This window comes from Giraffa tippelskirchi, chromosome 8 (genome assembly GCF_054371585.1).
Source record: "Giraffa tippelskirchi isolate mGirTip1 chromosome 8, T2T-mGirTip1v1.2.pri, whole genome shotgun sequence".
Classification (NCBI taxonomy): Eukaryota; Metazoa; Chordata; class Mammalia; order Artiodactyla; family Giraffidae; genus Giraffa; species Giraffa tippelskirchi.
In genome coordinates, this window is record NC_137282.1 from 109,952,611 (window position 1) to 109,968,811 (window position 16,201).

The window sequence follows — 16,201 nt, forward strand, 5'->3', positions numbered from 1 at the left end:
GAACCACAGAAGACCCCGAATAGCTAAAGTCATCTTGAGAAAAAAGGACGTAGCTGGAGGCATCATACTCCCTAATTTCAAACTATATTACAAAGTTATAGTAATCAAAATAGTATGGTATTGGATTGAAAAATGAACACACAGATCAATGGAACAGAATAGAGAGCCCAGAAATAAAGCCATATATATATATGGTCAGTGAGTCTAGAACAAAGGAACCAGGAACATACAATGGAGAAGGATAGTCTCTTCAACAGACAGTGCTGGGAAAACTGGACTGTCATATTCAAAAGAATGAAACTGGACCACTATCTTATACCACACACAAAAATCAATTCAAATTGGATTAAAAATTTGAATGCAAGACCAGAAATCATAAAATTCCTAATAGAAAAACATAAGTGGTAAGCTCCTTGGCATCACTCTTGGCAGTGACTTTTGGATTTGACACCAAACACAAAGGCAACAAAAGCAAAATTAAGTTAATGAGACTACATCAAACTAAAAAGCTTCTACATAGCAAAGGAAGATATCAACAAAATGAAAAGGCAACCTACCAAATGGGAGAAAAGATTTACAAATCATATATCTCATAAGGCATTAATATCAAAAATACATTTTTAAAAAAAATTCCTACCACTTAACAGAAAAAAATCCACTTGAAAAATAGGTAGAGGATCTGAATAGAAATTTACCAAGAAAGATATACAGATGGTTAACAGACACATGGAAAGGTGCTCAACATCACTAATCAATGAAGAAGTGCAAATCAAAAACACAGTGAGATATCACCTCACACCTGTCAGGACAGCTATCATTAAAAAGTCTACAAATAACAAATGATGGCAAGGATGTGGAAGAAAGTGAACCCTCTTACACTATTAGTGGGAATGTAAGTTGGTGCAGCCACTAAGGAAAATAGGATGAAGTTTCCTCAAAAAAATAAAAATACAACTACCATATGATCTAGTAATTCCACTTCTGCGTAAACACTAACTCACCACAAGAAAAACAAGTTTGTAACTACACATGGTGATGAACGCTAACTAGATTTATTGTGATCCCTTCACTATATACAGAAGTATCAAATTGGTATGCTGTATACTTGAAATCAATCTAATAATTTATGTCAATCATACCTCACTAGAATAACAATAAATCAGGAATGTTGTCCAGGATTCAGAGCATGACTTGGAACAGGGATTATGAGGGCATTACTGTTGATTTTTAGGTGATGTGGGTAGACTGTTGAGCTGAATCATTGTTTCCTTAGTCATACGGTAGGAACTGGCATTTTAACAAACTGTGAAATGGCTCCTGGATTTAAGTTCTAGTGGCTTTTAGATTTGCACCTGTAGCTAAATGGAAATTAACCTGAGAGCTAGATAGCTTAAGGCTATCAAGCCCCTTTAGCGTCAAAGGCCGGTGGCAAGAGAGGTGTCTGCTATTCAGTTAGATCCTGTCCAAGACAGGAAGAGAGAGTGGAGGATTCCAGATTCACCAGTGAACCTACTCTCCCATCAGGAATGTACCTACTAGCGCTCAATAGAGACTGAGAAGCAGGGCAGTGTACTGGTGAGAAATCTGGGCCCTGAAGTCAGAGAGATCTGCACTCTAATTCTTGTTCTGCCAATTTAGCACCATTATCTTGGGAATCTCGCATTTTGAGCCCCAGTTTGCATATTTCTCAGATGGGGATCAATACTACTTACTGCATACTGGTGGCATGTTGGACGACATTTTTTTTCTCTTGGCCACACCATGAGGCATGCGGGGTCTTAGTTCCCTGATCAGGGATGAAACCCATGCCCCTTGTAGTGGAAGGGCGGAGTCCTAACCACTGCACCACCAGGGAAGTTCCAGATGGCATGTTAAAACAATCGGCACGTGATAGGCACTCAGTAAGACTTCTTCACTTCGCAGTTCAGTTTTCGCCACCCTGCCCTCTCCTCATGTATTGTAAGAACATGCATTGCTTTCCTCTCTCTAAAAGGTCAGACCCACGAGGGTGAGGCAGAGATTTTTATTTCTTTGATTTACATGCATTTCCTTAGTACCTAAAACAATGTTTGCAAACTATAAGGTGTTCAATAAATAAATAAGCTCATGCATTTTTTTATCTTCATGCAACAGATATCCATTAAATACCTACTTTATGCCAAGCAATGTGTGAGACTCAAAATAATAGATTCCTTAAAGGACCACGAGAAACCATCTGTGCAGAGATGTAAGACTCAGGCAAAACAACCAAAGGTTGCTTTCAGGGGTCACCTGAGTGGTGTGAGGGCTTCCACAGAACTTCACAGAACAGGGAGTCTGGGGTGAGTGGGTCAGAGAGAGCTTTGCCCAGAGACGGGCTTGGAGCTGGGCCTCCTGCGTCCTCCTGCACAGGTTCCAGCAAGGCATACCACAGAAGGCCCTGATACACAGGTCTCTTTATAGATCCAACAAAATTATTTTTGAGGTCCTAGTGATGTGTTCACAAGTTTTTGAGAAAGTACTGGAAAGCCACTAAGCATTATATCTTTCATTCTGATAACAGATAAAAGACAAAGCTCCATGTCTTCATAAATTCTAATCAGCACACCTACAAACTCTCTGGGACGCCACTCTCCCTGGGTTCTTCCCCCTCTCTGGCCACTTCAGAGTTAACTCTCGCTGATTCCATCCATCTGCCTGATCTCTGAATCTTGGCACGTCCCAGGGTTCTCCATCCTTGGTCCTCATCCTTCCGCACTCTCAAGTCTTCCCATATACATATACACTGATGATGCGCAGATTTCTACCTCCAGCCCAGACCTCTCACCTGAATATCAGACTTTTATTGCAGCGAATTCCTTGGCATCTTCCCTTAGAAGTCTTAGTTCAGTTCAGTTCAGTCGCTCAGTCGTGTCCGACTCTTTGCGACCCCATGAATTGCAGCACGCCAGGCCTCTCTGTCCATCACCAACTCCCGGAGTCTACCCAAACCCATGACCATCGAGTCAGTGATGCCATCCAACCATTTCATCCTCTGTCGTCCCCTTCTCCTCCCACCCCCAATCCTACCTAGCATTAGGGTCTTTTCCAATGAGTCAACCCTTCGCATGAGGTGGCCAAAGTATTGGAATTTCAGCTTCAACATCAGACCTTCCAATGAACACCCAGGATTGATCTCTTTTAGGATGGATTGATTGGATCTCCTTGCAGTCCAAGGGACTCTCAAGAGTCTTCTCCAACACCACAGTTCAAAAGCATCAATTCTTCGGCGCTCAGCTTTCTTCACCGTCCAACTCTCACATCCATACATGACCACTGGAAAAACCATAGCCTTGACTAGACGGACTTTTGTTGGCAAAGTAATGTCTCTGCTTTTAAATATGCTATCTAGGTTGGCCATAACCTTCCTTCCAAGGAGTAAGCGTCTTTTAATTTCATGGCTGCAATCACCATCAGCAGTGATTTTGGAGCCCCCCAAAATAAAGTCTGCCACTGTTTCCACTGTTTCCCCATCTATTTGCCATGAAGTGATGGGACCAGATGCCATGATCTTAGTTTTCTGAACGTTGAGCTTTAAGCCAACCTTTTCACTCTCCTCTTTCACTTTCACCAAGAGGCTCTTTAGTTCTTCTTCACTTTCTGCCATAAGGGTGGTGTCATCTGCATATCTGAGGTTATTGATATTTCTCCCGGCAATCTTGATTCCAGCTTGTGTTTCTTCCAGCCCAGCGTTTCTCATGATGTACTCTGCATATAAGTTAAATAAGCAGGGTGACAATATACAGCCTTGATGTACTCCTTTTCCTATTTGGAACCAGTCTGTTGTTCCATGTCCAGTTCTAACTGTTGCTTCCTGACCTGCATACAGGTTTCTCAAGAGACAGGTCATATGGTCTGGTATTCCCATCTCTTTCAGAATTTTCCACAGTTTATTGTGATCCACACAGTCAAAGGATTTGGCATAGTCAATAAAGCAGAAATAGATGTTTTTCTGGAAGTCTCTTGCTTTTTTGATGATCCAGAGGATATTGGCAATTTGCTCTCTGGTTCCTCTGCCTTTTCTAAAACCAGCTTGAACATCTGGAAGTTCACGGTTCACGTATTGCTGAAGCCTGGCTTGGAGAATTTTGAGCATTACTTTACTAGCATGTGAGATGAGTGCAATTGTGCGGTAGTTTGAGCATTCTTTGGCATTGCCTTTCTTTGGGATTGAAATGAAGACTGACCTCTTCCAGTCCTGTGGCCACTGCTGAGTTTTCCAAATTTGCTGGCATATCGAGTGCAGCACTTTCACAGCATCATCTTTCAGGATTTGAAATAGCTCAACTGGAATTCCATCACCTCCACTAGCTTTGTTCGTAGTGATGCCTTCTAAGGCCCACTTGACTTCCCATTTCAGGATGTCTGGCTCTGGGTGAGTGATCACACCATCGTGATTATCTGGGTCATGAAGATCTTTTTTGTACAGTTCTTCTGTGTATTCTTGCCACCTCTTCTTAATATCTTCTGCTTCTGTTAGGTCCATACCATTTCTGTCCTTTATCGAGCCTATCTTTGCATGAAATGTTCCTTTGGTATCTCTAATTTTCTTGAAGAGATCTCTAGTCTTTCCCAATCTGTTGTTTTCCTCTATTTCCTTGCACTGATCGCTGAGGAAGGCTTTCTTATCTCTCCTTGCTATTCTTTGGAACTCTGCATTCAGATGAGAATATCTTTCCTTTTCTCCTTTGCTTTTCGCTTCTCTTCTCTTCCCAGCTATCTGTAAGGCCTCCTCAGACAGCCATTTTGCTTTTTTGCATTTCTTTTCCATGGGGATTTTCTTGATCCCTGTCTCCTGTACAATGCCACGAACCTCTGTCCATAGTTCATCAGGCACTCTGTCTATCAGGTCTAGTCCCTTAAATCTATTTGTCACTTCCACTGTATACTCATAAGGGATTTGATCCAGGTCATACCTGAAGTCTTAAAGTCATCTGAAACTTAGTAATCCAAAACCAAACTCCTGATTTCTCCCCTAAAATCTGCTCTTCTCATAGCTCTCCTTATGACAGTAAATGGCAACTTCATTCTTCTATCTGCTCAGAGCAAAAACCCTGCAGCCATGTTTGAGTCCTCCTTCCACACTCACAAGGAATCCACCAGCAAATTCTGGTGAGTCTTCTTTCGAAAACTATTAACAATCCAGCTACTTCTTACTAGCTCCATTGGCATTTTTTCCTCAAATTATTACAATAACCTCCTGATTGGTGCTCACTCCAATCAATGATAGTTTCCATCATGCTAAAATGCTGTGGTTTTTACACCATTATATTAAAGCTTGAGAAATGCGAAGAATCATGTATTAACACAGATTTGAAACTATATTCCCTATAAATCTATACCAAAGGAATATATGAAGTCATAGGCACAATATTAATTCTATATTAATGTTTGATTTTACAAAGAATCCATCCTAAACTGGCTCTAGAGATTTATAATTAAAAAATCAAGTTGCCTAGGACTATGGCATACTCCTTCCACATTTATCCATCTCTTATGCTACACTATACATGAAAACAATTTAGTCACTGCTATTTAAATCCTTTTCAAACTGACACAGACTTTAAGTATCTCCAGAATGTTCTATAAACTTATATTAAAATGCATGATTCTTATATTAAGAAGCCACAAAATATGGGAGAAACCTGAATAGTTGGATTCTATTCTGTGTGGAATACCAGACCAACTGACCTGTCTCTTGAGAAACCTGTATGCAGGTCAGGAAGCAACAGTTAGAACTGGACATGGAACAACAGACTGGTTCCAAATAGGAAAAGGAGTACGTCAAGGCTGTATATTGTCACCCTGCTTATTTAACTTATATGCAGAGTACATCATGAGAAACGCTGGGCTGGAAGAAACACAAGCTGGAATCAAGATTGCCGGGAGAAATATCAATAACCTCAGATATGCAGATGACACCACCCTTATGGCAGAAAGTGAAGAAGAACTAAAGAGCCTCTTGGTGAAAGTGAAAGAGGAGAGTGAAAAGGTTGGCTTAAAGCTCAACGTTCAGAAAACTAAGATCATGGCATCTGGTCCCATCACTTCATGGGAAATAGATGGGGAAACAGTGGAAACAGTGGCAGACTTTATTTTTGGGGGCTCCAAAATCACTGCTGATGGTGATTGCAGCCATGAAATTAAAAGACGTTTACTCCTTGGAAGGAAGGTTATGGCCAACCTAGATAGCATATTTAAAAGCAGAGACATTACTTTGCCAACAAAAGTCCGTCTAGTCAAGCCTATGGTTTTTCCAGTGGTCATGTATGGATGTGAGAGTTGGATGGTGAAGAAAGCTGAGCGCCGAAGAATTGATGCTTTTGAACTGTGGTGTTGGAGAAGACTCTTGAGAGTCCCTTGGACTGCAAGGAGATCCAATCAATCCATCCTAAAAGAGATCAATCCTGGGTGTTCATTGGAAGGTCTGATGTTGAAGCTGAAATTCCAATACTTTGGCCACCTCATGCGAAGGGTTGACTCATTGGAAAAGACCTTAATGCTGGGTAGGATTGGGGGCGGGAGGAGAAGGGGATGACAGAGGATGAAATGGTTGGATGGCATCACTGACTCGATGGTCATGGGTTTGGGTAGACTCCGGGAGTTGGTGATGGACAGGGAGGCCTCGCGTGCTGCAATTCATGGGGTTGCAAAGAGTCGGACACGACTGAGCGACTGAACTGAACTGAACTGATTCTGTGTATACATTCCTGGAAGCCCAATTTTCTAGAGGTGGGGCTGCATAACCATAACAGCTAAGCTTGCATGTTAGTTCTTCATTATTAATAGTATTCTACTTCTCACAAACTTATTTCTAAGTTGCCCAAGCAAAACTAATTTTTAGCATTACATCATGGTCTTTATTTTAGAAGCTGTTCTTAAAAAAGAAGTAATCCTAATTCTTTTAGAAGAATTCTTTAAAAAACTAATATGACAACTGTTTCATTGCTGTGACAAAAATATGTTTCTAATTATCTTTCCCCAGACGCTCTCCAGCAAACACAACCATTATTATTCCTAATTCTCAACAATCAATATAATATTGGCCAAGCACTTCATTATTAAGATTACATGCAAAGAGGCATGGAGAATGTTATCTGCGGTTTATCCACCAAGAATCCTAATGGAATATCTACTGCAACCACAAAACCATGCTAAATACTATATAGACAAACAGACTTTCCTCTCTGAAAGTGTTGCTGACTTGCTTTGCAAGAGTGAAAAGCTGAGTCAATTCTCTGAGAAACCAGTCGATAAAGAGCAGCTACTCAAGGCAGGCACCTTCCTGGGAGTGACGAGGTGTTTCTGGGAGAGGGAGTAGTGCCTGCTCCCTCCTTCCATGCTCCAAGAAAACTAAGCTGTGGCAAGCACACCCCCAATCCTCTCCAGTCCCCTGAAGTCATGACATGTCTCTGGGGGCAGTTCTTCCAGCTCCCATTCATATAATTGTTACTAAGTCTCCCAAGGCTGCTGTGATATTTCAGATCTCTTCCACAATGTCACAAGACTTGCAGTTCCTAATTGCCTGTTGAACTTTATCCCATGTTTGCTCAACCACATCCTTAGGGGAACACGGGTTGCTGTAAAGCTTACAATGTGGTCCAGCATGATCATCGCCTTAGTTTCTTTGGAACAGGTCCGGCACCATCATAGTAGATCTTTTTCAGCCATCAACGTTCCACACTTTTTTTTTTTTTGCCAGAACAAAGTGTAAATGATAGGAGAGGCAAAGTAAACAGCCCACTTAACAATATTGCTTACCATGCCCTACCCAGGATTACCCAGAGGGGCACTCATGGGCCAAGTGCTTGTTCAGGATGGTAGGCTGCTGCTCCTCGGGTGCCATGCTGCTGACCCTGGCTAACAGCATATGTAAATGGGAAATATATATATATATACTGTGAATGCTAATGGAGTCCACAGAGGTTCTAAGTGCATTGTGAGTCTCCTAGCGCCCTACCTCTCAGTACCTGAAGGGCTCATCACCTATTAAGTCTTTTGATAGAAAAAAAATGGCTAAAGTCCCTCACAAAGGAGGTTTATTCAGCTCACCTTTACCTAATTTGATTGACTGCTATATACACGTGTCATTTGTCTGTGTATAAATCCTAGCTCACATCGTCTCCACTGACACAGTCAAGTCTGCACAACCAGCTGAGCAGGAGTGCTAGTAACAGTCTCAGATATTCCTTTAGCTCATACTCATACATCACCTTTGCCAGAATGCCCATAAAATTAAGGCCTCATTGTAAACACTTCCTACAGATAACTGGACACTCTTTCACAGAGAAGCTATCGTCATTTGTTTCAAGTGGTTTTCTGCTTCAAATGAAAGAAGCAATGATTGGTTTTGATCCAGTTAGCATCTGTTCTCATTTCCTAGTGAGCACCCTGATATCTTTGGGAGGAATTACCTCTTCCCCCCGTGTGCAGTTTTTTAAAAAGTATTAATTTATTTGGCTGCATGGGGTCTTAGTCGCAGCAGGCAGGATCTTCATTGCGTCATGAAGGATCTTTGCCGCTCAGAGCGCACAGGCTTCGCTAGCTGCAGCTCAGTTGCTTCAGGCATGTGGGATCTTAGTTCCCCAACCAGGGATCAAAGCTGCGTCCCCTGCATTGCAAGGTAGATTCTTGACCACTGGACCACCAGGGAAGTCCCTGTAGTTTTGATGGGATGATACCCACTTCCTATACAAAAACTGAGAGACTAGATGCTTTTCCCTCTCATTGTGGTAGTAAAGTGACTGGCACACTTGCAATAAGGCCTCAACCAGTTGGATACTTCCTCTCAAGACTTTGAATCTTGAGTGACCCAAGGGTGGCGCCCACGCCTTATCCCAACTGTTCCAGCTATGGTATCATTCCCACACTACAGGTTTCCTTACTCTGGAGCAGTCTTGGTTACTGTCCTCCCCAGGCCTGGTGCTCCAGGCTCCCTGTCAATCTGTGAACACCAGATAGATGCTAGTAAAATCCCTTCTCCTTGCTTCATCCAGAATCTCTGTCTGCTACTTACACCACAGAATTCTGACTAACCCACAAACACAATTGAGAAAAATATAATGCTGACTCCAAAAATATCTTCTCTTTGGCTGGTAGGAGGTAGCTCAGTAAGCTGTTAATGATTAGGGCTGTGTGTTTTCAATAAATCTGCAGATAATGACCTGGCTTGTTCTACTGGTGCTCCTTGTAGACTAACCAACGGCCAGCATTCTGTTGTGAATCACTTGAATATTTTTCAACCCACTTGACTATTCTGAGCTTTATTTGTCAGCTAAAAAAATAAACCCCAAAGCTTTCATTTTTATTAACCAGCTTAAACTATTTTAGTCTGGATAAGGCAGTACTACCTCATTTGCCTCACATCTCAGCATGCTGCTTAAAAACCAGGGTGGGATATGATTTCCCTTTTCTTCCCAGACCTTGTATGATAAGAAGCTTCCCATTTTGTCTGTCCTTCAGATTCATCTGTGGGAATAAAAGTGCTCCTGGATGTGCTTATCAGAAAATGAGTGAAAGATAAGCACGGACTATGAATGCCTAGATTGAGGCACCTGTGACCAGGAGGAAAGCGAGTCATCCGCCCAGAGAGCAAAGCAGGAAGTCACATGTGTGAGGTGGGCAGGGAGGGGGTAGGATTGCAGCCAGGAGCCCTCAGAATGGGCACAATGAGTGCCCCAGCTATTACTTTTATGAGGTTTGTACCCTGAGGAACTCTCATGCTTTCGGCTAAATAGATGTGTGGCTTCCACACAAGCAGCTGAGGGAGGGGCTTGTGCTGGCACCTGCTGGGGAGGGAACAGGTAGAGGAGCAAACTGAGGGGTCCTCAGGAACCCTGTAATAGAGGCAACTCTTCACCCTAAGGCTTTGTTTCATGACAGCAGAAATGACAGCAGCAAAATACTAACAAAACCCAGACTGCCTAAACTGGCCTTTTGCCAAGCCTTGTTTATCAGTCAGTCTCTTAAACCAGCCTCCCTGCTGCCTTCCAATGTTTGAGAAATCCAGCTTCCATAGAGAGCAGCTCAGAGGTGTAGTGTTCCCAGAGACAGAGTGGCAATTTGGTATTTATATCTGGATCAATCAAGTCCCTAAGACCCAAGGCAGACTGCAGGCACCAAAAGGAATACTCAGAACTGAATACCCACTTGAGTCTCAAAGGATGGTCCCTAAAGGGCAGAGAAGTGGTTGGAAGATTGAAGAAAAGATGGAAGACCCAATAGAAGAGCTGAAAATACAGATCTAGGGTGTACAAGTGTTTGAACAAGGTTCCCTGCTGGCTGAGGAAGGGAAGAAAGAAGGAAAGGGGACTGCTGCTCACCAGCAACTTGATTTCATTACTTTTTTTTAATTGTATTTTTTATTGAGATAAAATTCACCATTTTAAAGTGTATAACTCAGTGCATTTTAGTATATTCACAATGTTGAGTAACCATCACAACTATCTAATTCCAGAACATTTTGATCACCCAAAAAAGAAATCCCATACCCATTAGCAGTCACTCCCCATTATTCCGGGCTTCCCAGGTGGTGCTAGTAGTGAAGAACCCACTTGACAATGAAGGAGACAAAAGTTCGATCCCTGGGTGGGAAAGATCCCCTGGAGGAGAAAATGGCAACCCACTCCGGCATTCTTGCCTAGAGAATCCCATGGACAGAGGAGCCTGGCGGACTATGGTCCAGAGGGTTGCAAAGAGTCAGACACTACTGAAGCAACTTCATGTACACACACATGCCCCGTTATTCCAACCCCCAGCCTCCTGCAACTACAAATCTACTTTCATTCTCTATGGATTTGCTTATTTTAGATATGTCATCCAAATGGAATCGCATTGTATACAGCCTTTTGTATGTGGCTTCTTTCACTTAGCATAATGTTTCCAAGGTTCATCCATCTTATACCATGTATCATTACTTTATTTCCTTTTGAGCTTAATATTAATTCCAGTGTATGGACATACCACATTAGTTCATCCATCCATCCATCAGCTGATCAACATTTGGATTGCTTCCACTTTTTGGCTGTTAACGAATAGCGCCGCTGTCAGCATTTATATACATATGTTTTCAGTTCTCTTCCATGTGCACTTAGGAGTGGAATTGCTGGGTCACAGACTTCATTACTTCTTGAGATTCTTGTTCTCAGTGCAGGAGTATGGAGCAAAATGACAATACAGTCCTTGCTGTCATGCTCCTGGATATAAAGCTCTAAGCACAGAGGGTTCAGTGTGATGGTTTGATGTGAACCCATGTCTGCTGCTGGAATGTGATGAAGACCACAGCCTTCCTGGAAAGAGGAAGAAGAAGGTGGTGTAACAAAGGAAGCCAGGCCAGAGTCAGAGGGCCCTTGGAGGCAGTTCCCACTGCCTCCAGCTGTGAGCTCAGTTCCTCCCCTGAACCTATGGTCCCATCCACAGCCCATTCATACTTCTCTTTCCAGAAACACCAAAATATGCATCAGTGGTCAAGTGAATAGGTGCAAAGAGCTGATAAGATTTTTTAACCCACTACTGTATTCTGATGTCTTAGTTTAGGTTGCTGTAACAAAATACTATAGACTGGGTGACTTATAAATAATGGAAAATTATTTCTCACAGTTTTAGAGGCTGGAAGTTCAAGCTCAGGGTGTCAGTCAGGTTCTGATGAACGCTCTCTTGCTGATTACTGACAGCCATTTTCTCATTATGTCTTCACTTGGAGGAAGAGGTGAGGGAGCTCTCTGGGGCCTCTTTTTATAAGGGCACTAATCCCATTCATGAGGGCTCCACCCCCATGACCCAATCATCTTCCAAAGGCCCACCTCCAAATACCACTGCATTGAGGATTAGGTTTTTCAACATACAAATTCTGGAGGAATACAGTCTATAGTGCCTGGAAACTTCAATGATTTACTTTCTAAAGCCTTTCTTCCCTTTATCATTGTGTTCTGCAGTGAAAGCCAGAGAACTACGAGGCTGGACTCCCCTGCTAACACTCTGCCTGATCCATCTCCTGCCCATATTTTCCTTCATTCCATGACGCTCTTCATTCCTTTCTATGCCTTTGTCTTCATTCCCTCTGTCAACCGCCAAACAGCTGGAAGAGAATGCACACCTTTCTTCTAATCGAAGTTTATCTTCCTCTGACCTCTCAGGATATTTTATGTTGTTCCTCTCATCCAAGAAATCCTGTAGGTACTGTTGCAATAGTTCAGATGGATTCTCATCCTCAAAATGCAGATGCTCAGGAAACCCACAGGATGTTGATGAGAGCTGCTTTTTTTGTTTTCGTGGTGCTATGGTGATAGTGGTGGAAAAGGTTGAAATGTTGTTTCTAGAGTTAATTAAAATGAAAAAAGAAGACTCATCCAAATACTAGATATTGGGCAGCTATCTGGGGGGAAATGTGTCTTACCACCTTGAACTTGTGCAGATCCTGCCTCAGCTTAGTTCAGTCACTCAGTTGTGTCTGACTCTTTGCCACCCCATGGACTGCAGCACGCTAGGCTTCCCTGTCCATCACCAACTCCTGGAGCTTACTTAAACTCATGTCCGTTGAGTCGGTGATGCCATCCAACCATCTCATCATCTGTCATTCCCTTCTCCTCCTGCCTTCAATCTTTCCTGGCATCAGGGTCTTTTCCAATGAGTCAGTTCTTCACATCAGGTGGCCAAAGTGTTGGAGTTTCAGCTTCAGCATCAGTCCTTCCAATGAATATTCAGGACTGATTTCCTTTAGGATGGACTGGTTGGATCTCCTTGTTGTCCAAGGGCCTCTCAAGAGTCACAGTGCAAAAGCATCAATTCTTCAGCTCAGCTTTCTTTATAGTCCAACTCTCACATCCATACATGACTACTGGAAAAAGCATAATTTTGACTAGACAGACTTTTGTTGGCAAAGTAATGTGTCTGCTTTTTAATATGCTGTCTAGGTTGGTCATAACTTTTCTTCCAAGGAGCAAACATCTTTTAATTTCATGGCTGCAGTGACCATCTGCAATGATTTTGGAGCCCAAGAAAATAAAATCTCTTACTGTTTCCATTGTTTCCCCATCTATTTGCCATGAAGTGATGGGACCAGATGTCATGATCTTAGTTTTCTGAATGTTGGGTTTTAAGCCAGCTTTTTCACTCTCCTCTTTCACTTTCATCAAGAGGCTCTTTAGTTCTTCACTTTCTGCCATAAGTCTGGTGTCATCTGCATAGCTGAGGTTATTGATATTTCTCCCTGCAATCTTGATTACAGCATGTGCTTCATCCAAGCATTGATGCTTTTGAACTGTGGTGTTGGAGAAGACTCTTGAGAGTCCTCTGGACTGCAAGGAGATACAACCAGTCCATCCTAAAGGAGATCAGTCCTGGGTGTTCATTGGAAGGACTGATGTTGAAGCTGAAACTCCAATACTTTGGCCATCTCATGCGAAGAGGTGACTCATTGGAAAAGACCCTGATGCTGGGAAAGATTGAGGGCAGGAGGAGAAGGGGATGACAGAGGATGAGATGGTTAGATGGCATCACCAACTCGATGGACATGGGTTTGGGTGGACTCTGGGAGTTGGTAACGGACAGAGAGGCCTGGCGTGCTGCAGTTCATGGGGTCGCAAAAAGTCAGATGTCAGACTGAGCGACTGAACTGTACTGAACTCTGCATATAAGTTAAATAAGCAGAGTGACAAAATATAGCCTTGACCTACTCCTTTCCCGATTTGGAACCAGGCTGTTGTTCTGTGTCCAGTTCTAACTGTTGATTCTTGACCTGCATACAGATTTCTCAGGAGGCAGGTCAAGTGGTCTGGTATTACCATCTCTTTAAGAATTTTCCAGTTTGCTGTGATCCACACAGTCAAAGGCTTTGGCATAGTCAATAAAGCAGAAACAGATGTTTTTCTGGAACTCTCTTGCTTTTTTGATAATCCAACGGATGTTGGCAATTTGATCTCTGGTTCCTCTGCCTTTTCTAAAACCAGCTTGAACATCTGGAAGTTCACGGTTCACGTACTGTTGAAGTGTGGCTTGGAGAATTTTCAGCATTACTTTACTAGCGTGTGAGATGAGTGCAATTGTGTGGTAGTTTGAGCATTCTTTGGCATTGCCTTTCTTTGGGATTAGAATGAAAACTGACATTTTCCAGTCCTGTGGCTACTGCTGAGTTTTCCAAATTTGCTGGCATATTGAGTACAGCATTTTCACAGCATAATCTTTTAAGATTTGAAACAGCACAACTGGAATTCCAGATCTGCCTAGGTAGCTCATGATGCTGGCAGGTGAGAAGGCCCTAAATACTTGTGAGAAGAGCATTTTGACCACTCTTTTTCAATGCCTAACTTTATGTGGTACGTGCTCTGCTAAGAGAAGAGAATACAGAAACAAATAAGTTGTGTCCTCAAGAAATTTATAGTATTAATAGAAATACATGAGGGAATGTGATGTGTTGGGCGAAGGAGAACAGTTGAAGGTTATGAGGAAAAAGGAGAGAAGGCAACCACCAAGGGCAAAGAGCACGTTCCTTCCATGAGTGCTCTGAGGCTCGAAGGTCAGCAAATCATTGCGTGAATTTTCCTTCTGCCTAGACCGCTGCAGTGGGAAGAGGAGAGGAGTTGTTTGGACCTAATCAGTCCACTTGGGCCTTTCTTTCTGGTCTTAAACTCACAGAGTCACCTTTCTAGATAGTATGAAGACTACAAATCCTGATAATCATGGTGGCAGAATGATTTGCTTGGACTGCAAATATATAGTAGTGGCTTTTTTCCAAAAATGTGCATATTTTTATAAATTAATTAAGTTAATCCCTACAGTCTATAGTAGGTACAGTCCCTTTAAATTCTAAGGGCATTGACAACCCAAATAATTATACTAGTACATTTAATAAAGGGGTACTGGAGTAGGGGACAGGGCAGCAGAAACAATCATAGAAGCCTGCTCCCACACAGCCCCGTAGAAGGAAGAACGCAGGGCAGGGCTGGAAGGGGCCACCACCACATGTATTGCAACCTGAGGGGCTTTCTCCCACCTGGGGGTCGTGGGATTTCAGCAAACTTTTCAGATCCTTGTCAAGTGCTGGGAAGAATTTCGATCACAGAGCTGGGTCTGGAGCCAGCTTTGGTAAGGCCAGCTGTTGGTCTGGGAGACACTGTAATAATGACTGGCTACCGGGGAAATGGCCGTTTCTAAAGGACACATGACTTCATCAGTCATTGTGTCTTTGATTAATGTCTTGTGTCCTTCAGGGTGTTTCATCTGAAACTATCATGTAAACACGGACCTTCCTGCCCCCATCATGAGGTAAGCATTCCTCTTTGAGGAAACTAACAGAATTCTCTCAGAGTCTGAGAGTGAGCTTCACAAGCAGGACTGGAATTCATCCCTTGCCACGGGCTGAGGAAACAGTGCTCACAGCTTCACCCCGTCGTCTTCCCCTTGGAAGGCAGGGAAGGCAGAGCGGCACAACAGGAGGCTGTCAATGCTTAAACTGTTAACTAGCATTTTCCCAAAATGTGTTTCTGGTTAGTTTAAAGAAGGATAAACAAGATTTAATAGCTGGCAATGAATCACATTTTTTTTCCTCCCTAAATGCTATTTGGATCCACTCAAACGCCTGTCGTTCTACTTTTGTACAAATAAATAAATCTCCCTTTCTTTTGTGCATTTTTGTCTGTCCTGCATTTCCTAAAATACAATTTGTTTGACGGATGAGTTAAGCAGTTCTGAGATTTGTTTTTGGCTCTGTAGGCAACTGGGTTGTTTTCTCATCATAATTCAGTGGGACAAGGTTATCACCCCACAAACACTAACACCTCATTTAGAACCAGAAGCACTCCCCCACCAGAAGAAAGGCATTGCTAATGTTCTCCATGTAAGTTTCAGTTGTTACATATGAAGTTTCCCGGTATTAACATCTCTGCCCTGCCCCTTCCCTTCCCTCTTGTTTTAGTTATGCTGGATATACTTCATGCATACAGACATTTAGAAGTGGAATTACAGACAGAAAGCAAACTTGAGATGAAACACAGAGGTGGGCCCTGCATCTGCTTAGGCTTATGACTCTAGAACCAAGAAACTGACAAATAGGAACAAACCTCACTATAATTTGAAAGCAAAATGAACCCAGAGTATTTTCTTTTCCCGCCACATAATCAAGGATTTATTTTTTTAAGACAAAGACCTGTGAAACAGTTGAACTGAAATTAAACCTATTATTTTCCAA